The sequence below is a fragment of the Ursus arctos genome, unplaced genomic scaffold (genome assembly GCF_023065955.2).
Source record: "Ursus arctos isolate Adak ecotype North America unplaced genomic scaffold, UrsArc2.0 scaffold_5, whole genome shotgun sequence".
NCBI classification, from domain to species: domain Eukaryota; kingdom Metazoa; phylum Chordata; class Mammalia; order Carnivora; family Ursidae; genus Ursus; species Ursus arctos.
In genome coordinates, this window is record NW_026623067.1 from 52,611,868 (window position 1) to 52,636,866 (window position 24,999).

Consider the following 24,999-nt stretch of genomic DNA (forward strand, 5'->3'; position numbering starts at 1 on the left):
TTGCTGTTCCTTAAACACTCTAAGTTTATTATCTCCTTGCGTTTGCTATTCCCTTTGCCTAGATGGCTTTTCCTTGTCCCCAAACCTTTTTAGAGCTCACTCCCTAATTCTGTTCAAATGTCACCTCTACAGAGACAACTTCCCTGGACACATTTCTAAAATAGTAGCTGTCCCAACCCCACCTCCAGCCATCACTCTTTATCTCCTTATTCCACTCCTTTTTGTAGTACATATCACCCCAAAAATCACATTTCATGTTTACTTGTTTATTTATGATTTCATGATAAATTTCATGAGAGCAGTGATCTTATTTTACTTACAGTTGCTTCCCCAGTGACCAGAACATTTTAAGTGTTCAATTTAATGAATAAATACATTCTAACAAGTCTAAAATTCATATTTAGATTTCCTTGCTGATATCCAGATCCATAGATCCCATGTATCTGTCTATGACCCATATGTCCAAAAGGAAACTCACACTCAGCATGTTTAAAACTCAGTTCATTATTACTTCCTGTTCTCTTCCCCAAGCTGCTCTTCCCTCCTCGTTCCCAAGCTTAATTAACAGCACTATGATTCCACCTAAGTCAGAAATCTGGGCATCGTTGTAGATCTATCAATCTGTCCCCAAACACTGTCATTTCCCCCAAACACTTGTATCAGATTGTGTTCTTAGTTACAAATAATAGAAGCCACTCTAGCTAGTTTAAGAAAAAAAAAAAAAAAGAATTTATTAAATTGTCAGGTAGCACAGAGAATCTTCAGGAGGGCCTGTGAGCTAGGCTGTACACAGAAACCTTGATGCTGCTACCACTGGCACACTGTGCACCACAGACAAACCCCAGGGCGAAGAGTGCAGACCACAGTGTCATGCCACTATGCTCATCAGAATGGATTCCACGTACCAACTCCATCTTCGCAACCCTCTTTCCCAAAACAAAGTCCTGATGGGCAGAGCCCAGATTATAGGCCTGTGCCCCATCTGACAGAGACACTGGGAAAGTGAGTTTCTGGCTGCTTCTTTGAGAATAAACACTAAGTTGGGAAACACCCCAACTGTAGGAAGGGTTTGAGAAATGCTGGGGAGCTGCAAGACATCACAGACATCACTTAACACTATCTTCTACATCCCCAGTCTTCCCACCACCACGGACTCGGCTCTAGTCTTCAGAGCTCGTGGCCTTGACTAATGCGATAACCTCCTAACAGGCTCCCCTGCCTCTTTTCTCACCTCCGCACTCATGCTACCGCACTACATCTAAAAGCAAGCCTTACCAGGTCACTCCCTTGCTCACCATCCATTATTTAAAAACGAAAAGTCACTCAGAAGCTCTCATTGCCCAGGTGCCTGGGTGGCTCAGTCAAGCGTCTGACGCCCGATTTCAGCTCAGGTCTTGATCTCAGTGTCTTGGGTTCAAGCCCTGCACTGGGCTCCATGCTGGGCGTGGAGCCTACCTAAAAAATAAAAGGTCTGATTGCCTATAGATGAAGTACAAACTCCTTTAGTTGGCCTATCGAACTTTTCAAAACATGGCCCTGGTCCATCTTCCCAAGATTCTCTCCTTACTTAGGATCCTATGTTTCAGCTGCACCAAACTGCCCTTCTCCACATGTTGCCTGTTCTCTGCTGCTTCTGTTGCTTTGTACACACTCCTTCCAGCTCCTTCGAATGGCCCTACCCCGACAAATTCTTACTCATCCTTCAAACCTCATCTTCAGCCTCACCTCTTTTCTGCCTCTACCCTGCCTGATCCCCTCATTCAGTACAAGACACTCCTAACTTGGCTCTTCCTCGATGCCTGCCTCTATCAGTACTTATTCTATTATGTGGTTAACTGTTTGCTTTACGTCTGTCTCCAAGCCAGGAAGGAGCTAGACTGTGATGTCCATGAAGGCAGGAACTACTGCCTTAATTCTGGATCCCCAACATGTTGCCTGGCCCAGAGCAGACACAGTGAACTTTAGTTGGGTGAATAGCAATGATGCTGCTGCAGAGAGTTGTCTCCATTTACGGAAGACTTAACAATGTGTCAGGCACTGTCAGGTATGTATGATTTTCCTCATTTTATAAATGACGGAAACTTTCCTGGTGTCACACAATTAGGAATCAACTGACCTGAAATATGAACTTTTATTTGATTTCAAAGCCTAGATCTTATTCAATATATTCTACAATTCCTATGAATAAATGAATGAGTATGTGGAAGAAAGGATAAGCAAACAGCAGTGTGACACTGTGTATTGTACTCTACAGTTTAAATTCCTCCTTCTCTAGCCTGCACGGCCAGAACACATTCCTTGCCTTATTGTCATTTTATTTATTCTGCTTGAAATTTGTCATTTTATTTATTCTGCCCTTGGAGACAGTAAGCTCCTTGAGGGCCGGAAGGTGTATCGTTCTCATTTCTATAGCCACCCATTTGTATTAATTTCCTGGGGTTGCCAAAATAAAGTATCACAAATTGGGTGGCTCCCAGTTCTGGAGGCTGAAGTGTGAGATCAAGCTATGGGCCATTCCAGGCCCCAATCCCAGCTTCCGGTAGTTCATATGCTTGTGGCAGGAGAATGCTAATCTTCACATGGCCTTTTCCCTATGTGCTTGTGTCCGCATTTCCCTTTCAGAAGGAGACTGTCGGGGCGCCTGGGTGGCTCAGTCGTTAAGCATCTGCCTTTGGCTCAGGGCGTGATCCCGGAGTCCTGGGATCGAGCCCCACATCAGGGTCCTCCACTAGGAGCCTGTTTCTTCCTCTCCCACTCCCCTTGCCTGTGTTCCCTCTCTCGCTGGCTGTCTCTCTCTCTCTCTCTGTCAAATAAATAAACAAAATCTTAAAAAAAAAAGAAAAAAAGAAGGAGACTGTCACTTTGGACTAGGGCCCACCCTAATGACCTCATCTTAACTTGATCATCTGCAAAGACCCTATTTCTAAATAAGGCCACATTTACAGGCACTGGGAGTTAGGACTTCAACATACTTTGGGGGGGCACAATCCAATGCATAACACCACGTGTCTGGCAAAGTGTCTTGCAGTTAGCAGATGCTCAGTTAAGGTTTGCTAAAAGACCTTGAAGGCCCCCCAGTGAAACCTGGGCTCCCGCCAGTTTGTTTTAGACCCTCCACCCATGGGCAGAGGTGAGGTGGATAAGCACTGTCTAATGGCCACATCATTCCCTGCTATATCTCTGCATGGCTGGTGGGTGGAGACGAGCCAGGGTGAAGGAGGCCCATCTTCTCTTAGAAAACAATGTTTCCTCCCAGGAAAGGTATAACATCCTGGGGCTCATTTGTGGATAAGAAGAAAGGGATCTGGGCAGGCTGCTTTTATGGCAGTGGTGTGGGCCAAGAAGTTGTAAACATGCCATCTTCTGGAATGTGTCTGCCTGCTTCACTTGGCAGACTCTTCAAGGACTGGATGAGCTCCAGCCAATGTCCAAGTCTCTGCATCCTTACTTGGGGCCCATAAGAATCTGTCCTGCTATCCACAGCCCACTCTTCTGTGCCTCCCTGTCTCACCCCCAGGCCTCAGGGAAAAGTTATTTTATCCTATTTTTTTTAATTTAGACACATATCATATTGAGCACTTCTTAGATGCCTGGCACTTCATTCACCTTGTGTCGTTTGATTTTTGCTGTAACAGCAGAAACCAGAGTTTTCATTGCAGAATACATCTATTTTAAAATGAATAAATTTTATCTGTAAAATTTTAAAAATAATAATAGAATGTGAAACCACTGTACAGAATAAGAAAAAGAATATTACCTGTTATCTTAGAGGTTTCTGTGGACCTCTCTCCAATGGTACCACCCTCTCTTCCCTGCAAGAAAAACAGCATCTGAATTCTGTTTTAATCATAGCCCTGCTTCTCTTTATAGTTTACCAATTATGTCTGCATCTCTTAGAGTATAATAGTTTTGCCAACTTTTTCTTTATATAACTGGAATCATACAGTTTGTAGTAGTCTTAATAGCTTATTTCTTTCAATCAGTGTTATGTTTTTAAAGATTCATCCATGTTGATACATGTAAAAGTAGCTCAATCATTTTCTCTGCTGTGTAATTTTCTGTTGAATCGAGAAACACTATCTATTCTACTCTATGGATATTCAAGGTGTTATCAATCGGAGCTATCATGAACAATGCTGCTAGTACATTCTTCTACACATCTTTCAGTGCACATAGGCAGAATTTCCCTAGGCTACCTACTCAGAAATATAACGGATGGGTTTAGGATAAGCACATTTTAACTTTACTAGGTATTGCCAGAGTGTATTTGTGATGCTTATACCAGTTCCGTTCCTGCTAACAGGTGATGAGAGGTCTCATCACAGATTGGCCAACATCTAGATTTATCAGAATTAGAATTTTTGCCCATTTGGTGAGTAGGAAATTAACATTTTAATGGGTATTTCCTCGATTACTAAAAAGGATGAGCACTAGTGAGGCTGAACCTCTCTCTCATAAAGGGCCCATTTTTGTCCATTTTTCTATTGGATTGTGTTGTCTTTTTCTTACAGATTAGTATTATTTTTTAAAATACTCTGGGTACTAGTCTTTTCGATTATTGATTTTATGTGTTGGAATACCTTCTTCATCTTTATGACTTTTCTTTTTACTCTCTATGCGATGTCTTTTGATGACAGACCTTTAATAGAATTGAATTTTTCAATATTTATTTTATGGTCTATGTTTTTGTATTTGGCTTAAAGAAATCCTTTTTTACTCTTAGAGGATCCTGAAGATATTCTTCTCATTTGTCTTCTGAAAGTTTATACCTTTGCCTTTCATATTTAAGTCTTTATTACACTTGAGCTTGTCATTTGTAAATTGGAATTTAATTTTAGGTTTTTCCATATTTTTTTTTTAAAGATTTATTTATTCATTCGACAGAGATAGAGACAGCCAGCGAGAGAGGGAACACAAGCAGGGGGAGTGGGAGAGGAAGAAGCAGGCTCACAGCAGAGGAGCCTGATGTGGGGCTCGATCCCATAACGCCGGGATCACGCCCTGAGCCGAAGGCAGACGCCTAACCGCTGTGCCACCCAGGCGCCCCAGGTTTTTCCATATTGATAGCCAAGTGTTCCCACACTATTTCTTTCTTTCCATGCTATCTACAGTGGCTACTTTGTCTTAACCCACCGAGCTACCCAGGTGCCCCAATGGCTCCTTTGTCTTAATTCAAGTTTCCATATGTGCATATCTGTTTGGAGTCCTCTGTACTTTTCTATTGATCTGTTTGTCTGACCCTGCATCAATACCAGTCACATTGACTTAATTCCTATAGCTTTATTAGGTCTTGGTATCCGGTAGGGTAAATCCCCTAGCTTCTCTTTGTCTTCCCAAGAGTATCAGATATTCTAGGACTTGTGCTCTTTCATAAAAATTCTAGTAATAATTTGTCAATGTCCAGGACAATCTCTGGAAAATACTGACTGGAACTCTACAGAATCTCTATATTTAACCTTCCTTAAGTTATTGAAGCTTCCTGTTGAAAAATTTGCTATATGGCTCCATTTCCTAGGTCTTTAACCTTGCAATATAATTTTCTTCACAAAGCAGTTTCACGTTTTCTTCTTAGATTTGTTCTTACTTATATTTTGATGTTTCCATAAATGACTATTTTCTTTAAAATACTTTTTTTTAAAGATTTTATTTATTTATTTATTTGACAGAGAGAGAGAGACAGCGAGAGAGGGAACACAAGCAGGGGGAGTGGGAGAGGAAGAAGCAGGCTCCTAGGAGAGAAGCCTGATGTGGGATTCGATCCCAGAACGCCGGGATCATGAAGGCAGACGCTTAAGGACTGAGCCATCCAGGCGCCCCATAAAATACTTTTTTTTAACTGAACATTAACAATGAATGTGATTGTTCACATATTGCTCTTGCATCCAGTCTTTCTTCAAACTCACTTATTCATCCTCAATTTGTAGATCCTTTTGAGCGTTCAGAGCCTTTCTTTTCATTTAAATTTTTAAGCACTACTGGGGACGTATTGTATGGTGACTAATATAACAAAATAAAAATTATAAAAAAGAAATAAATGTGGAAAGATTGACATCTTAAAAATAAATAAATAAATAGAAAAAAAATTTCAAGCACTAGCTGGGCAAACAATGTTCTTTATTTTTTTTTTTTTTCCTTTCTTATCTTCTCTAATTTTCTAATCATTGCTAGGATTTTCCAGTAAAATATGGGATGTCAAATGGACTTCCTTTTTTGGGGATGGTGGGGATCTTAAATAGAACATTTTCAAGTTTGGGGTATCTGGCTCGCCCAGTGGGAAGAGCCTGTGACTCTTGATCTTGGGTCGTGAGTTCAAGCCTCACATTAGGGAATAGATGGAACTTAAAAACAAACAAACAAACAAACAAACAAACAACTTTTTCAATATTTCCTTTTAAATTAAATGCTTTCTGTAGATATTTTTGTGGATACTATTTTCTAGGTTAGGTGCATCTCTTTTTTGCCTCTAGTTTTCTTTTTTTAATAATGAATAGAAGTTAAATTTTATCAAATACTTTTCTGAGTCATTTGAGTCTGGTGGCTCTTTGTTTCGTTGTTTTGTGTGTGTGGAAAGCTTTTAAATTACTAATTTTTTTTAAACTAAGGTAGGACTATTCTGAAAGAAAGAAAGAAAGAAAGAAAGAAAGAAAGGGAAAGAAAGAACAAACTATTCAGATTTTCTGGTTTTCTTGGTTTGTTTTTGCAGATTTTCTACTCTTTGAGTCAGTTTTTCTGAGTTATATTTTTCTAGGATTCAACCCGTTTCATCTAAGTTTTCAAATTCATTGGTATAAAGTTGTTCATAATGTCTTCTTTTCACCTATTAAATATTTTCATAATTGCAATTTTGCTTTGCACTTTTTTCTTCTTTTTTAAAAAGATTATTTATTTATTTATTTGAGAGAGAGAGAGCGAGCGAGTACGAGCAGGGAGGAAGAGCAGAGGGAGAGGGAGAAGCAGACTCCCAGCAGAGCAGGGAGCCCGACATGAGGCTCAATCCCAGGACGTCAAGATCATGACCCAAGCCAAAGGCAGACGCCCAACCAACCACGCCACCCAGGTGTCCCTCTCTTCTTGTTTTCATTCACAGTGTGCTGTTTTCCTAGGATGCTTTTTGAGTTTTACTTTATCATGAGTTGTCCATTTTCCTTGTAACTTTATCTGAAGAAAATGTTAAAGGCTTGAGTTGAAATTGAGTTCCTTTCAAGAAGATTCAAATTACTCTGCCAGCCTCCTGGGGCACTACTCTGGTACTACTTTAAGTTGCTTCTTCATGCAACATTTTTTTGACCACACAGGTGGCATGAATTCAGACTGATATATCTTTATGAAGGCTCAGTTATGGTTCTTTCGTCCTGGGGGAGGAGTTGTTTCGTCTCTCCACCCAATGACTAGGTCAATATAAGGAACTATTATGTTGCCCTGTCCCTCCTTGCTCTCACCTTCTGCATAGCAGGGTGTTTTGCTGGTTCATGCCTTGGGATCCCAGTTTATTTTGGGGCGTCTAATTCAATCTCCACTTTGGGCAAGCTCAAGGCTTTATCTCCTACTTCTCAAGTTCTGCACATCCATCAAAACAGAAGTTCACGTGTCCTGGCCTAGGCAAAAACCTCAGAGTGAAAATCACCTTGTTACTGAATGACTTCTGGGTTCCTGCTCTTACCTTACTTTTGCAATTCACAGATTCTTTACTTTTAAGACACTTTAACAATGTGGTTAAAACAAAAACCAAAACCACTTTTTTTCCCTCTTCTTTCATTTAGTCATTTAGGTTGGAAGGGTTAGTCAGTGCATCTAATTTGTATACTGAAACCCAGGTGGTCTTCTCCAGATGAGTAAAATGAGACTTAGTAGAGCTATATCCATGTCCAAAAGCCAATAAATGAGTAGTGATGACACCTGAAAGGAACCATAGGTAGCCTGAACTCTCACACGGCCCTTTGGTTGATGGGCACATGCAGTGCAAATGATTTAAAGCCAGACTCTCATGCAAAAATTCCAGGAAGGCTTAGTATCCCCTGGGAAGTGGATGTTGATATTGTGTCAAGGGAAGAGTGGCTGCTTCCCTTTGTGGTCACCTCTTCCATGTCATCTGCCCTTTAATACCAACTTGGGTCACAAATCTGGCAATTTTGTGTGTTACATAAGGGGGAAAATATAGGGATAGGGAACTTTGTACAATCAGCCAGGTCAGAACTTTGACCCAGAGCATGCCCTTTATTCCTTCATTTAACAAACATTTGTTGCATACTTTGCTATTCCGTGGGGATTCACTGAAAACAAGACCCAGTATCTGCATTCATAGGGCTTACAGCTGGTGGAGGAGACAGAGGAATGGAGCACACCTCATAAGGGTAGGATGGTGTTGCAAAGGGGTAGGCACTGGATGCCATGGCAGGACAACGGAGTCGGGGCCAGGGAGATCATGCTGAAAGAAGTGACGTCTAAGCTGAGACTTGAGGCAAAGAGAAATTGGTCAGACAGAGAGAGGAGAAGGCCATGGAGCTCCACACACAGGAAGTCCTGGGCCCAGGGGTTGAGGTGAGGAGTGGCATGAGACAAGGTTGGAAGGTGGGCAGAGGCACATGGGTCAAGTGTTGTTTCTGTTGCCTTCAGAAGTTTGGACTCTGTCTGGAGGGAAATAAGAAGCCAACGGGTTTTAAGGACACTTCACTCAGAAAAATCATTCTGACTGCATTGTAGGGATAGACTGCACGGGGAAATGAGATTAGGACGGCCTGTGGGGACTGAGACATATTTAGGAAATGCGGGCTTTGGAATTCCACTCCTGGCTCCATCACTTTATAGCTGTGCGATCTTAGGCAAATTATTTAGTCTTTTCTGCCTCCCCTTCCTCATCTGTAAAGCAATTATGATAGGATCCACCTTAAAGTGTTGTTATGAGGCTTAAATGAGCTAACATACATAGAGTACTTTTGACAATACTAACGTCTACTAAGGGTTTAATCTTGTTATCTGAACGGACCCACAGGACTTACTGGGTGAATGAATAAAGGAGGTGGGGAGAGAAGAATCAAAGATGGTTGATGAAGGCGATGTGATAAGGAACCCGGGTGAGGTGCAGGTCAATTTAGTAGGAGGAACCAGTGGGCCATCCATGTAGAGAAGTCTAGTCTCTTGCTGGAAGCAGCTTAGGTAGACAGGGAAGACATCTCGGGGGAAACAGTGAGCTGAGTCGTGAAGGACAAGTAAGAGCTACTGAGGTGATGGGGAGAATGGGGAGGAGAGAAAAACACGTAAAAGCAGACCAACAAGAGAATAACATAGCTGGAGCAAAGGCTTAGAAAAGCAACAGTGGGAGACAGAATGAGGAAAAGGTAGGGGTCTGATCTTATAAATGGTGCTACAGTGTTCGTGCTTCTCAATACCCATACGAAGAAGGTGACTTTTCTTTCTTTTCTCCTTTACCTTTTCTGGAACACACTGACTTCTTAAAATGTCCCCAACACCCAGAATGGTCTTGTCCTATTGCTTGAGCTTAATGAAAATAGTTAATAGCATAACTATTTTATCAGTGTGGTAGCTTGGTATATAATGTCTTTTGTAGGCCTGGACTTCTCCGTAATTCTGCATCAAAGGGGTTCTTTCCAGAAAGTGGGGTTGAGGCCTGGCTACCTTTTTCTCTGTGGGACACCCAGGGCAGATGACAGACTTTGATGGTAAAGAAGAAGCTTCTCTGCTCCTCTTCACATGTCAAGTCTGTGGCAAAGAGCCAGCTAGAACTCTGGACTTTGCTCACTGTCAAACTCTCAACATGATTTGTTCTTTCCGCCTCTGACGCTTGGTAAGCCACCCAAATGTAAGCCAGAAATGTAACTTCAGGCCAACGTTGACAGAACCTCCTCATGATTTTCCAACATCAGGAGCCCAGGTGTGCTGGTCATGATTCTTCATGCCCTTCCCCCTCACTCTTCACAGACCTCACTTACCGTAAACTGCCTGCAGCAGCACCATCAGGCAGCCTCCCCCGAATTCGGCCAGATGAGTCATGGGCTGCTGATTCCACACCCCTAGTGAAACACCCTAAAATCCTGCACATTGGTGTATGTCTATAAAATTGGGTCAGTGCCAGTCTCGGCGCTTCCCAGAGTCACTAATGTTCTCCTAGGGGATTATTTACTTCTTGCTCCATGGGTTCTTTCAGGATCAGGGAGACATTAATTTCAGTGGAGAGCTCTGGGATTCTGTGGGAAGCCAGTCCTGGGTTCAGATCCTGACTCAGTCATCCACTAGTTGTATAACCTCTGACAAGCTAAACCTCTATTTCCTCACCATTAAGATCCCCTGTAATATAGGGATGATAATGACCACCTGGAAGGATTGCTGGAAGGATTAGAAATAACTATATAAAGAACCTAGCATGCGGTAGGTATTCAGAAATTAACAGCTACCATTAATAATAGCATTTTGTAGGCTCTAAGCCTTAGGGTATTAGACTGCATGATTTCAGAGTTTCTGAGAGCAGATCTAGCCATCGGTGCTGACATGCAGTTTCCTGCCAGACCAGGCAATGAGGTAGGTTGGTGGTAGGGAGGGTGCAGAGGTGATCTTACCCTAGACTCCACGGATTCTCCTCATTTTAGCCCATATTCCATAGGGCGGTGGGCAGATTAAAGGGCACATCTGTCTCCATGGTTCACCCTTTCTCCCCAGCTTCAGAGAAACTTTCTGTCTTCTTTATGAACCACTTTTACAATTTCCCCAAGGCTGATATTTAATATATAATTCTCTAATTAGCACTTCTCAGTCACCATCTCCAACCGGTCCACAACACCCTTGGGAATTTTGATGCGATGGAATCTTTAATACTTCCCACCACACCCCAGCTCACCGCAACCCTCTCCTCCTGTGGATTTGGCTGAGAAGGCGGGTGCAGGAAGTCTCTCGCCTCATTCCTAATGCTCATTTCCTCATTCACTGTAGGTTGGTATCTCAGTCCAGCTGCAGTCGTTGTTCTGGAATCATTCTGGAGAGGGAGGGTGAGATATAACGCACACACATCTTACCTTTCAGGCTTACAAGCTTAAAATCCCCTCTACAGTTATGGCTGAACTGTAGGAGTGCCGGGAGAAAACAGGACGCTTGCAAGGCTCCGCAAGGATAATCCTTTGGGATTTAAGCAATCTTCCCAGCCAGACGTTACAATGTGCTAACACCCTTGTGAGTCATGAACTAACTCATGGTCAATTCTGTTTGGAGAACAGGATGAATAATTGAGAGTAACTGGGTGTTTGCCTGAATCTGGGCCTAACCCAGTATTTATTCTGTTTTCTTGTCTCTTTTTGCCTAAAACAAACATGTCTAGTTTCCCATCTTCTTCTACATTCCCTGCTTAATCCTTCACTGGCTTTTAGAGGAAAGTCCAAAGTCTTTAACACACTCTAAAGACCCCAATGGGTGGTCCTGCCTATGTCTCCAGCATCTCTATGCCAAACTAGAAAGACTAGAAGTGAGGGCAGCCACATCCTTGGGGGGTACATGCCTAAAAGCCATAAACCTAATTTTTTTAACTTTTTCTTTGGGAATAATTTTAGACTTATAGACAAGTTGCAAAAAATAAAATAGAAAGTTCCCCCATTTCTTTAAACCAGCTTCCCTTAGTATTTACATTTTATGTGACCATAGTACAATGATCCAAACCAGGAAAATACCATTGGTACAATACTATTAACCGAACTACAGTATTTATTTGAATTTTAGCAGTTTTCCCACTAACTTCCTTTTTCTGTTTCAGAATCCAATCTGGGATCTCACATTGTATTTACTTGTCATGCTTTAATCTGAGTTTCTTAGTCATTCATTGTCTTTCATGACCTTGACCTTTTGAAAAGTGCTGGTCAATTATTTTGTAGAATGTCCCTCAATTTGAATGTCTGGTATTTTCTCACGGTATTTTTTGGCAAAAATACCACATAAGTGATGTTATACTCTTCTCAGTGCATCACAGCAAGGGGTACATGATGTTGGCAAGTCTCACTACTGGTGATATCAACCCTGATCACTGACTAGATTTTCTTCTTTATGCTTAGCTTCTAAACATTTTCATTTCTTCTCTAATTATCCTTTCTCCTCTGGGGAATTCATCCTTTCTCATGAGTTTCAGTATCGTCTATCCACACCTCAAATATGACCAAATTTATAATATATATATATATATATATATATTAACAGATAGCGAGAGAGAGAACCAGCACAAGCAGGGAGAGCGGTAGGGAGAGGGAGAAGCAGGACCCCCACTGAGCTGACAGCCCGATTTGTGGCTCGATCCCAGGAGCCTGGGATCATGACCAGAGCTGAACGCAGATGCTTAACTGACTGAGCCACCCAGGTGCCCCCCCCAATTTATATAAATATATATATATATTTTTTAAAGATTTTATTTATTTATTTAACAGAGAGAGAGACAGCCAGCGAGAGAGGGAACACAAGCAGGGGGAGTGGGAGAGAAAGAAGCAGGCTCCCAGCGAAAAGTCTGACGTGGGGCTCGATCCCAGAACTCCGGGATCACGCCCCGAGCTGAAGGCAGACGCTTAACGACTGAGCCACTCAGGCACCCCCCCCAATTTATATTTTTATGCTATATCTCTCCTTTGAAGTTTAGGCCCTATGTCCAATAGCCTACTTAATCTTTCCACTTGGATATCTAATAAGGATCTCAAATGTAATATTAAAAACCAAACTCCTGAATTTCCAGCCATCTTCTACATCTTTGTGAGTGGCAACCCATCTTTCCAGTAGCTCAAGCCAAAAATCTTGGTGTCATCTTTCATTCTTCTCTTTCTTTCTCACTACATTCAAACATCAGAAAATGTTGATGGTTCTATATTAAAAACCCATCCAGGTTCTACCACTTCTTACCACTTTCTCAGCTACCACTCTGATGGAAATTACCACCACCACCACCATCTTCACCTTGGATGATTGTGATTTTTACCCAAATGATCTCCTCGATGTTGGTCTTATCTCCCTAGAGTCTTTTCTCCATAGAACAGCCACAGTAATCTCTTAAAAGTATTAAGTCAGATCATGTAAATCCTCTGATCAAAACCCTCCAATAGCTTCCCATTTCAGTTAAAAGCTAAAATCCTTTTCCAGTGGTCTATAAGGCCCTACATGATCCAGTCTGCCAACTTTCCCAGTCACATCTCTGCATTTTCATCTCCTACTGCTCTCCTCCTTGATATTCCTTGAAAATCATCAAGTTTGTTCCTAATCTGAGGTCTTTGCTCGTGATTTCAGTCCTCTTTTTAGTAGTCCTTCACTCAGTAACGACAACTCAACCAATCCCGCTGCACAAATTGGAATCTCACAGCCATCTTCAATGATTTCCTCTCCCTCATGTCCAATTCATCATCAAACACTGTGTCTTTTATTCCCCACATAAACAATGTTCAAAACTATTTCTCATCCCCACTGCTAATAGCTGGGTTCACTATTATCTCTCCTTCCTGATCTCTCTGGCCACTGCCAATCTCCCCTCTGTGGCCCAAGCCGACTTTACTAAATGCCTATCTGATCCAATCACAGCCTGCTTACATGCTCTTTAATGACTTCCCACAGCTGGGAGACAGAGACCACAATTCTTAACATGCCTTACATAGCCCTGCTGGTGTCGCCCTCATTCTCCATACTCCAGCCAGAGTGGCCTTCTCTCCATTCCTCAGATGGCACAATGCTGCCCCCTGCCATGGCCAGCACCTCTTTTTGGGAAACCCTCCACCCACCCCATCCTGTCCTCACTCTCCTGCTCACTCCTTTGCCTAGCTAAAATCTGTACCTATACATAAACATATTGCAACTTAATTATCATTTCCTCAGACGGGGCCTCCCTTCCTCCTCCATCCAGAGAGAGTTGCTTTGTTTTATACTATCAAAGACTCTTGCTTCATTCCTACAGAATGTTCACGGCTAGCTTATAATTGTCTATTCAGTACTAGGATTATTTGTCAAATATCTGTCTGCCCCATTAGACTGTACATCTTATTATAGCAGAGAGCTAAGTGGTTGACACACGGCTGACATTCAATAAATATTTGTTGAATGAATAAATGAATATATCAATGAATTGATGAAAAGCAAATCATGCTTTTGAAAGACAGATCTGGCAAATCAATTAAAAGGAAGAGAAAGGTGAAGGGCAGGAGTTCTGTATAATTAGTAGGTTGTTTGAGTAACATAGGCCGGGAGAGAGGAAATAAAATTCTAAACAAGGATGGTGGGAGGGGAATGGAAAGTAACTGGCTGGGGGTGGCGGGGGTGTATTGTGCTACTGATATACCAGCTTTCCCACAAAAAGCCAGCAACTCTGTGCTCTGTGCCCACTGCTCATCCCAGATGTGGGCGGAGGATCAACAAAGGCCTGGCATGCTCAGCAGTCTCAACACTGGGGGAAGTTCTGTGGTGAAGACAAAAGGCACTCTCTAGGACATTTTCTCTCTTACAAAGACAAAGTCATTGGAATGACAAAGAAATTCCAGGACCATTTTGCCATCCTTTGGACTCTGGAGGTTCCTAAATAGGCTGGTTTCTGTGTTTTTAACAGCATCTGATATATTTGATTACATTTTTTGATTCAAATAGTTCCATTACTACAAGAAGCAACTTCATTACCAGGAGGGCGCAGAGCCCAGACTGTACTAGCTCCCTGTCATATAATTTAGCCTCAGTCATACCTCAGACAATATTTACACAAGGTCACTTCTTCAAACCATGTCTAGCCTTCCCAAATGACAATATTATTTATGCCAAATGCTTCTCCTAAGGGATGGAAAACTGCCAGCTCTGGTTTAATAGGCTATACGGACAGGCTAGAAAAACATCATTTGTAGCACACACAGTTTATGCATTTAGCGTATAACTAGGTGTACAGACTGATCATTGGAAACATGGCCGAAAGCTGGCCCCAGGAAAAGAAAAAAAAAAAAAAAAAAGCCACAAAAGCACTAAGGTTTGGATCTTTCCTCCCTGATATTAGTTTTGGAAACCCTAGCTTTAGTCAGGATTATGAATGCACAAGAGAGAGCTGCCTCAGACTTCAGTGGCTACCTGAATATCCAAAATAGGGGGAAAACCTGCAAAAGGAAATTTAACTTGGGCGTATGTGCCCAGCAGCCATCCTCCTGTGGTTGCAAATTAATGTGACCATCCAGGGGAACAGGCAGCCCAGGGGCCTTCGGTAACAAAGAACAGTCTAACCCATTGATGTTAATTTACCAAATTATTCACATCCCGCAATCTGGAATAGAAATCAGTGGCCAAAAAATGCCTCCTCTACACCTCAGTCAAAACACCTATAAAAATCTAGATACCAGGAGGCAAAGTCTGGAACATAAACGACTTCATCCTGTTGCCAATGAGTTATTAAAATACCGAATGATGGGGCCGCTAGGGGTGTCCGGGCTACCCTTGCTTCCAAGCTCTGTTCTTGGGGGTATCTTTAATAAGACATTTGGACAAAATATATTGGTGACAACTCCTTTCTCTTAAAATCTAGTTAAGGATACAAGTCATACCTTCCACTTAATCCCTTACAGACCCCTGGAACTTTAAAATCTCTGTAGTAGAAAATTAACAAACTTCTGGAGGCTGAGCTTTCACATAAAGTATACAATATCTGTCCAGAGTTGCACGACTTGTTGATGATAAATATCACTAATACATAATTTATACATTATTGTTCTTTAAATAGATACTACCACTCCTACATAAAAACATCATATCTAATTTATATTTTAGGAAACAAATGTCAGTTACAAAGGGGTTCCAAAAATTCAAAATTGTTCTTTTGCATTGATAAATTTGGAATGATTCTTCGTCCTTAAAATGCATTTTTTTAAAGGCTGTAAGTGCTGTATTTTTGTTTCCAAGTGCTCCTTCCAGAGGAGTTGCCTCCCTTGGGCCCAAGTACTTGAGATATAATTATTTATTAATAATACTAGCATTAACCCTTTCTGATGAGCACTTGACCAAGCAATTTCATGCCCAGGAATTAATTATTTCAGGACAATAATTAGGAATGCGTGTAGAGGTGTTCACCACAGAACTACTTATTATTGGTAGTAAATGTACAATAAAAGACTGGTTAAACAAATTAGCCATATGATGGAATACCATGTAACCATACAAAAAATCATGTTATAGAAAAATATATAACCTACAGGAGAAAGTTTACAGTACACTAAATGAAAAAAGAGATGACAAAACAATATATGCCAAATACATGCTCAGATGGAATGATATCAAAATATTAACCCAAGCAGAATAGTCCTGAGGGCTCCCCAAAGTGATGTGGGCAGGATTTAAGAAGGGGGCTAAGGAAGTGCACTGATGTGACTTCATTAATATCTGCAGGCCAGGAAGACTTTTTACTTACGCTTTTATTATAGCAGTAATTTGCGTCCCACCTGTCATCACCCAAGCAAGGGAGGAATAGCATGGGCATTTTTCGCTGTCCCTATCCCAGTGGTGGTTTGGGATAGACCAGACTCCATCTGGTCTTCTGTCTGAAGCACTTTCCTTAAGTCAAGAGCAAGAAACCTGACTTCAGTCTCACGCAGTGAGATCCCCTAATCCTCTGTAGGAAAGCATTGCCATATGGTTCCTAACATTACAGCCCTCGTGGGTAACCCCTGAAACCATCTTCATGTCCACGTGATCCTACAGCATAGAGATTTATTAAGATATTGCAAATAAAACTTGGATAAACAGAAGCATGAAATGGGAGACCCCACAGGCTAGGGGGAAAAAAAAAGAAAAACAAACCTGCTTCATCAGTTTCTCTGGCAAACAGATATGGACCATGATTTATTAAAACAGGAGCTTTTTCAAGGCATGATTATAGGCAAGAGAGAGTTGAATAGAGCTTTGGCTTAGAAGTGCCTCTGCATGTTTCTGATGGACTTTCCTACTTGAACGTTCTGTGGGCTCTCCAAGCTCAATCAATGCATTGGAAGCAAGGGTCATTCTCTTATTTTTTTTCTCTTAGCATCACTAATTGGATGGCACTTGAATAGAGGTGACAGCAAAGCAGAAGAGATGACTAAGAACTCTGGTCAGAAGTGTTGTGAGACTGGGGAAGAGGACCAAGGACAGACTCTTGGGACAGGCCCACATGTGAGGTAGAGGGAGAAAAAAGTAAATTCAAAGAGATCATACAAGAAATCAGAGTAAGAATGACTTTCCTCTGTATCAAGCTATATAAACATAATTTGCTTTAAGGTGGAAATGTTAGTCAAAAATATAGTTTGAAGACAACATAGTTTTATTTTGTTTGATCCTAATGGATCTTTGCCTGAAACTAAAATAATCCAGATGTATCAGATAAATCTAAGCAAAACTGTGCTTAAGTATTTCAACTATTTCACCCTCCTGAAAAAAAAATGAAAAAAAAAAAAACCTTTTTAAGACGTAAGTGAATAATTCATAATATAACTTTATATAAGAAGAGATCCTAAATGTTGAATGTCTCAAGGAAAATTTGTCAATGGGTACAACTTGAAAGGGTCCTACTGACTTTATAGGCCCAGGAGTCTCATTCATAAAGGTCGAACTGACATTTTTGCTTGAACATTTCATTAAACAGTAGGAGCTAATGGGGGTTCACTTTTGTTTCTTCGGTCTAAGTGTTGTTTGGCTCCCTGCGTTCAGAAATAACCACAGGGCTCACTCACTCAGCAGTAATGCTGACAGCATCCTCCCAGACTGGAAGGTTGAAAACAGTTGCCTCTGTGGTTCCTGAAGCTAGGATCAGACTAGAGCAATTGTGCAGTCAATTTGGCCCATCTTGAGGACTTTGGCTCTCAAATGGCAGGGCTCTGCAGACTAAACTAGAGGTTATTTTACAAGGACCATCAAAATCCTCATTTGCATGTGTGAAATTCCTGTGGAGAGGCTGGTTTTGAATCTGGCTGGTTGGGCCAGATTACAAATCGAGTCTGCTAGTGTGAATGTAAATAGCATCAGCTAGACCTCAGCCCCTCCCCAGCCAGCCTTTCCCTCCTCTGGACCCAATCACTAGCCAATTGTTTGAATTTCAACACAAGTGACCCCAACACCTGCCATTCACCTCCCAGCTTGCGGAAGACATCACATTCTCTTAGAACAAATGGTCATCGACAGCCACCACCACAATAAAAATGTTCATTGAGTACTCACACTGTGCTCGAGGCTTTACACACACCATCTCCTCAGAGGCTCACCACAGCCTGATGCAGTGTGGCATTACCACTGTATTATCATTTTTCAGGGGAGAAAACGGAGGCTTAGAGAGATTAAGGATAACTCATCCCAGGTCACACAGGCAGAAAGCAATCGATTTGAATGCAGCTAGTTTAACGTCCACTTTTATGCCTTTTACCATTTTTGCCTGATGCCATGTTGCTTCCTTTTAGTAGGCTGTGTGCAGTTGGCAGTGAAGAGCAGCAATGAACACTGGGATCAAAACCAAAAGGTTGTGCGATATGGAACAGATCATCAGGTTTGAAGGGCACTCAGTTACCTGTGTCATTTCTGTCTTAAAACAGAGCTGTGTGAATCATAGGGAGCCATGGCACTTGTGGATGGGGATTCTAGTTCTTAAAAAATCTGGACATTAGAGATTCTTCTGAACCATCAGGAAACCTTTGCTTTGGGAGGTGTATGACATAGGTCCCTGACATCCCTTCCAGGGAAGAATGCGGCACAGTAGTAACAAATATCCCAGTTCTCCATCCCTCCAGAACATCTTCCACATATGGAGAGGGGTGTCCTATACTCATCACCTGGACAGCAGTCTGGCAAACACTGGCCAAAGTGGTTTATAACATCTGGATAATGGTTTCCAGATGTGGCCTTCTCCTGAAATACTTGATTAAAAGTTTCACACTCAGCATGTGGAAATAGCTGACATATGCACAGAGAGTTCCTATCATCTGCACCTAGAATAGAAGCAGTAGGGTCACTCCAAAGATGAGAGCATGTCCATAGCAACTCAATGGCCCAAGAAAATGGTGAGATTGCGTATCTGTTGTGTCCTCATTAAAGTCAAGCAAATGGAGCTTCGCCTGGAGGCAGTAAAACGGACTGGGCAGACCAGGGGCTTTGGAATCAGACAGATCCTCATCCAAACACCGACTCGACCAATCACCAGCAGGGACTTTAGCAAAGACTCAACCTCTTGGAGCCTCAGATTTCTCCTCTATAAAATGGGAATGCTACAGTTTTCAGGGGAAGATTGTGCCATGCCTGCCACAGAGCAAGCACTCAATAAATGGTTGTCTCGCTTTTTCTTCGCATTAGTTGAGTCTATAAACGCAATGCACTGTTATGCTTATTACATAACTGAATAAAACACTTAGGACTAGAAGTTCCTTTTTCACTGTTTATACAGAACATTAACATTTTTAAAGGACAAATAATAGTAGCAGATGTTTGTAATACGTCCTTTTGAGGAGGAGCTCAATTTCACATCAACAAGGGAAAATCTCTGAATTTGTCTTAGAAACAGATTCAGACCAATCCTGAGCCCAGATTAAAATTTTGCCGTCCCTCACAGCTTCTGGAACTAGGCATATTGGTGTTACAGAGAAAAAGGAGTCCAGCTAGACCTAAGGTTAAGATTCATTAAATCTGTGAAGGGATGAGACGAAATGATCCTCATTTAATACATACAGGAAGGTTAAATGACAGCTTAAGTGTGGGGGTGAAGATTTAGTCCAAATGAGTACGCTAATTTCATTCGCCTTACAGTATTTCCCCCCTTTACTCTGAAAGTCCTCATCAAGGGAGCACCAGCAATATTCCAGAGCAGTGACAGGCACTTTTCTTACATGACTTCCATGCGATCTTTACAACCTGCTTGTAAAGCAGGCGTTATTATCATCCCCATTTTTCAGGTGAGGAAATTGTAGCTCCAAGAACTTAAATAGTTTACCACAAATCATAAAGCCAACCAGCAGCAGACCTGGAATTTGAACCCACTCGTCTAACTCTGAAGGCATCTGTCAACAGCTGTGAGACAGCCACTTCCCCTTACCATGAAGTGAGCAAAGGGCCAGTGAGAATGATTTTTCCGCTCATCGCCTGCAATCACGACGATGATTAAACTGCGGCATCCCTCGTTTGCTCTGTCCACAATCTGGGCTGTGCCCACTGTTCCCTATGGCTGCTAGAACACCTTTTCCTGTGGATCCAGACTGCTGGACAGGTGTTCGGTACAATGGCTCCCTTTCTCCCCATCTGCATCCCTGCACGGTGAGGCCCCGATCTGTCACGGGTGGCTGCTCCCCACATGTGCTCATAGCCCCACTGATGAGAAATGGCAGGAGCAGGTATTAAAGGTGGAGGTTCTGGCTTATTGCTCCGAATGTATTAAAAACCATTCCCAGACTTCACATAAAGAGTTTTACACACACAGCACATATGATACAAGGGAGACAGAGAAGCAGACGTGGGGATAACCACAGTGAGACAAGTAACCACAACAGAAGTCTGGAGAGACAGGCCTAAGGAAAGCTACTTTCACAGACCGGGTGATGGATGTCTCCTCAGCAGACAGACAGCTAGAGGTACTTATTTTTATAAAAAGTTGACAGAAAGAACTCCAGACATCCAGATCTGCTCTCTTCCTATTCTTGTGTCCAGAGCTGACTCAGCCTCTCTGCTTCCCTTTGCAGGATGGTGAGTTATTCCATGCGCTCGTGCTAATTATCCACATCCCGCTCTCTCTTTTCTCACAGGTCGTTGAAATGTCTCCTTGTCTGGGTTAGAACTTGGGTGGATGCTGAATTGCCTTCTGGAGTCCTCCCCAGTGATGAATTTCTCATACCTAGGGTATTGTTTGAGGGGAAATTCTTTCAGTTTAAAGGCCCTTGAGATGGTTATTCCAAAGAATTTGTTTTACTAGGCTCTTGAAGACGATACTTACCATTTATTGAGTACACAGTAAGTGCCAGATAATTTCCATAAGCTATCACATTTAGCCCTCATAAAAATCACATAAGGTAGGTATTAGCCCCATTGTACAGACTGACAGCAGATAGGACATAGAGAATAAATGGAAGGGAAGATAAAACCATATGGCATACAACCATTTCCTCAGAGTTTCTTTAGTATCCAAGAGGCAGAGTGATATGGTGAAAGGAACTGCACCTGGGCCAGGAGATGAGCATTCTTATCCTGGCATTGACACTAGCCAGATCTGGATCTGGGCAAGACCCTTTAGCTCTGTGCACCTCTGTTTATCTGATCTAAAAAAAAAAAGTAGGTGGTTGGACTAGGCAATTTCTATATATAAGGCCTCTTCCTCTAACTTTCTATGGCTTTGACCTATTTTCATATTGTAGTTAATAACGTCAGCCTCTCCATGAATAAAGTCCTAGGACAAAGCTAGTCCATCAGCACTGAATTGATGTCTTTCATCACTCAGCTCTGGAGAAGAGCCCATTCAAGCCACATCTAGATTGCAACTTAAAGTAACCATGACACTGTACTCTTTCCAGAGTAATTAATCAAGCCACAGCTTTTAAAGACAGGTTGGAGCAGAACTTCAAACCCTGTGGCATAATCACTGATGCAGTTGTATTACTACCTTGAACCTGAGAGGTTTCCTTACCAAAAATAGATATTTGGCATTCTGATTATCTACTGCTGTATAATAAACCTCCCTCAAAATTTAGCGACTTATAACTATTTAATTTTTTTTTTTCATGGTTCTGGGTGTTTAAAGGCTCGGCTGGGTAGCTCTCTTTTGGAGTCCCTCAAATTCATTCCGTTGAATGAAGGCAGAGGTTGGAGTCTTCTAAAGGTTTCTTCACTCACACATCTGACATGTGGGCTGGGATGGCTGTGGGCTTATTTGTCATACCTCTGTCCATATGGCTTCTCTGTGTGGCTACCTTGGGTCTTCTCATAGCACAGCAGTCTTGGGGTAGTCAGCTATCTTATATCATTGGGGTTGGATTCCCCCAGAGTGAGCATTCCAAGAGAGCCAGGCAGAAGCTGTAACCTTTCTTATGTATGACCTAGCCTCACTTCTCCTGTGAGTTATGCTGTTAGTTGCAGTATTCACCAATCAGCTAAAACTCCAAGAAGTGGAAGCATAGATTCTACTGCTCAAGGGGAGAATGATTTGCACATACAGGACGAACTGATGGCAGCCATCTTGAAGACAAGTTACTCTACTTGGCCTCTCAGAGCAAAATGAACTATGGGTAAAAGTCAGACTCTCTCTCTCATACTCTCTCTCTCTCTCACACACACACACAAACAGGTTGAACCCCGTAAAGAAGAGTAATTGTGGAAAGCACCCTTCCATTTCTATGAGATAACATCAAACTTTGTCACTGATGGAAAAGGGAGAGCACCTTAATTGAGGAAATGTCTTCAGAAGAAATGGTAAAGGCATGTCAGTGATCTAGTTAAGTCTGCAAGGATGGATATTGATATCCCAGTAATCTTGAGACAAATCCAGATGTCCATTTGTGATCATCCTCAAATGAAGGTGAAACCAGCGGGGTAAAGTTGCCAGACACAGTCCCAGACATCTACACAGATAAGCAGGCCTGATGTGTGGCAGTTTTGACGGGCAGGCTTAAGAACATGAAGAAACAAACTGAGGATCTGGACAATATCACTATCAGGAAAGCATATCATAGGCCCCAGAATGTGACATTGTCCCAAGAAAAACAGCAACTCAGAGGCCAACTGAAAAACTGGAGATGCTGGAGTAGGAAAGCAGGTCAGATATGAAAGTGGCGGTGAGCAGAGAAAGTCTGGATAACATGTTGGAACCCAATGAAGATGGCATAAGCCCTGGAACTGCAGACCCCTCAAGGGCTGAGATTATCAGTAAAAGAAAATATCTGCAGCTCCTGGGGAAGGAAAGAGACTTAGGGAGCCATCAAGGAAGCGGCACAGTGATCCTTTAGGTCGTGGATGCCAGAACAAAGCTAGAATTACTGTGGCTTGGAAGGTGAACCTAAAAGCGCCCGAAAGAAGCATTTCTTTTTCTTCATGACTCAGAGAGAGTCAGGAATGAATTCCCTAGACATGAAATTTAAGAGGTTTCTGGCCTGTATCTGGAATATTTAGGAGTTGTCAGCCTTGCAATCTGATGGGCACGGCAAGAAGTTCTGTGAGTCTAAGGGGCAGAGAGATGGAACAGAAAGCTATTTTGCTCTCTGGCTCTGCCTCCAGATGGTAACAGGAGGCTTGTGCTTTAAATAGTAGGACTTTTAACACCAGAGGGCTCCAACAGGTCAACTGTAATCCGCCAGCTGACAGAGGGCACTAACTGGACCCGTCCTTCAGGTTAGAGCACTCAGTTACACCCACTGTTCTGGCTCTTAAAGAACTTTCCAGCAATTCTGGCAAGCGTAAAAATGTGCAAGCCTTTTGAACTCATAATCTCACTTCTGGAAATTGAACATAACTAAACCATCCACAAGCAAAATACATGTGCATGAAGATGTTCACAGCAGCATTATTTATAAGTAGACTAACTCCATGCTTCTCAAAATATGATGTGCGTCACTTGGGAGACCTTCTGAAAAGGCGGGTTCAGTGGGTCTGGGGTGGGGCTTGCAATTCTGCATTCCTATTAAACTCACAGGTACCCATGCTATCAGCCTGCAGGCCACACTGAGTAGCAAGGGCTTACTTCATATGCAGCTAAAAAAGTATATGGCAAGACATACCTAAATAACGGTAAGTACATCTGCTTGGAATACCAAGATCTATGTTAAAATAATATTGAAAACCAGCAACATGAAAAAAGTGTTTATGACCTAACAGTAAGAGAAAACCACAGGGTACAAAATCACATACACATTAGTAATTGCAATTGTAAAAAAGAAATGTGGGAAACATTGGAAGAGAATCCAAAACTACCGAGTGCAATTATGCTTTTTCCCCTAGTTTTCAAACTTTTTGTTACGTTGCTACATTAGTTTCATAATCTAAAAATGCTGGTAAACAGTGGCATATTAAGTAGAGTGATCATACATCCTGCTTTTCTGAAATAGTCCCAGGGGTCAGTTAGCCCTATATGATTATTAAGGGCGGTCCCTTCACTCTTGCAAGTGCCTTAGGTAGTTGATAAACTCTATGATCATATTCGATACAGGATACGTCTCGAGGCTGCTGGTGCACTTTGTCACTCCAAAGCATTTGAAAAGCTGAACTGAAATGCCTAGAGGGGGGAGGCCGTGGAGGTGGGGAGGTCTCTGCTGTGCACATTTTTTTAAAAATACGTTTATTTTTTAGAGTAGTTTTAGCTTCGCAGCAAAACTGAGCATAAGGTACAGAGATTTCCCATACACATCCTGTCCACCCCCCACCCACGCTCGTCCATTATCAGCATCCCCCACCAGGGTTGCACGTTTGTTACAATTGATGAATGTCCACTGACACATCATAATCACCCAAAGACCACAGTTTACATCACAGTTCACTCTCGGTATTGTACATTCTATGCAGGTGGACAAATGCGTAGTGACATGTATCCACCATTACAGCTGCATGCAGAGTCACTGCCCTGAAAATCCTCTTGCACATTGTTAAAGGTATATTTTGATGATAATAAAAGACCTCAACAGTATATATACAGAAAATACCTTGATACAACCATGAAAGCTAGGAATTCTGCAACAAGGGGCCAGAGGAAGTCAGATAAACCTTTGCTGAGCTTAAAACTCTATCTCTGTCTGACCTTTTCTCCCTACTGCACACCAGGAGTCACTTCATAAGATGATGTCCTCTGTGTCCTGGGACAATGCATTTTTCTCCAGCTGCTGCTGATTCTCCAAGGAGGCAGAGTTAATATTTCAATATGCTGATGATTTAGTTTGATTTCTGTTTGCTGCTTTTCCAAACAGAAATTTTTAGAGCCAGACTTTTTCAGTGCCACCTTAAACCATAGTATCTATTATTTCTTTTACTTTATACCTATAATAAACCTGAATCAAACTAATGCTACCACTAACTGCTTACATTTTAAAAATCATG

At 42.0% G+C, this 24,999-nt stretch overlaps 1 long non-coding RNA gene across 1 annotated transcript in view; it reads right to left on the reverse strand.

Moving 5' to 3' along the window:
• Positions 1 to 218: 218 nt before the first annotated feature.
• The window catches only part of LOC125282987 (uncharacterized), a 45,189-nt gene continuing 20,408 nt past the window's right edge, over positions 219 to 24,999 (reverse strand). The window contains exons 3-5 of the long non-coding RNA XR_008957561.1: positions 10,850 to 10,984; positions 3,758 to 3,812; positions 219 to 1,455 (exon numbers count right to left, since the gene is read on the reverse strand). This is a non-coding gene — a long non-coding RNA (uncharacterized LOC125282987). The remainder of the gene's footprint in view (positions 1,456 to 3,757; positions 3,813 to 10,849; positions 10,985 to 24,999) is intronic.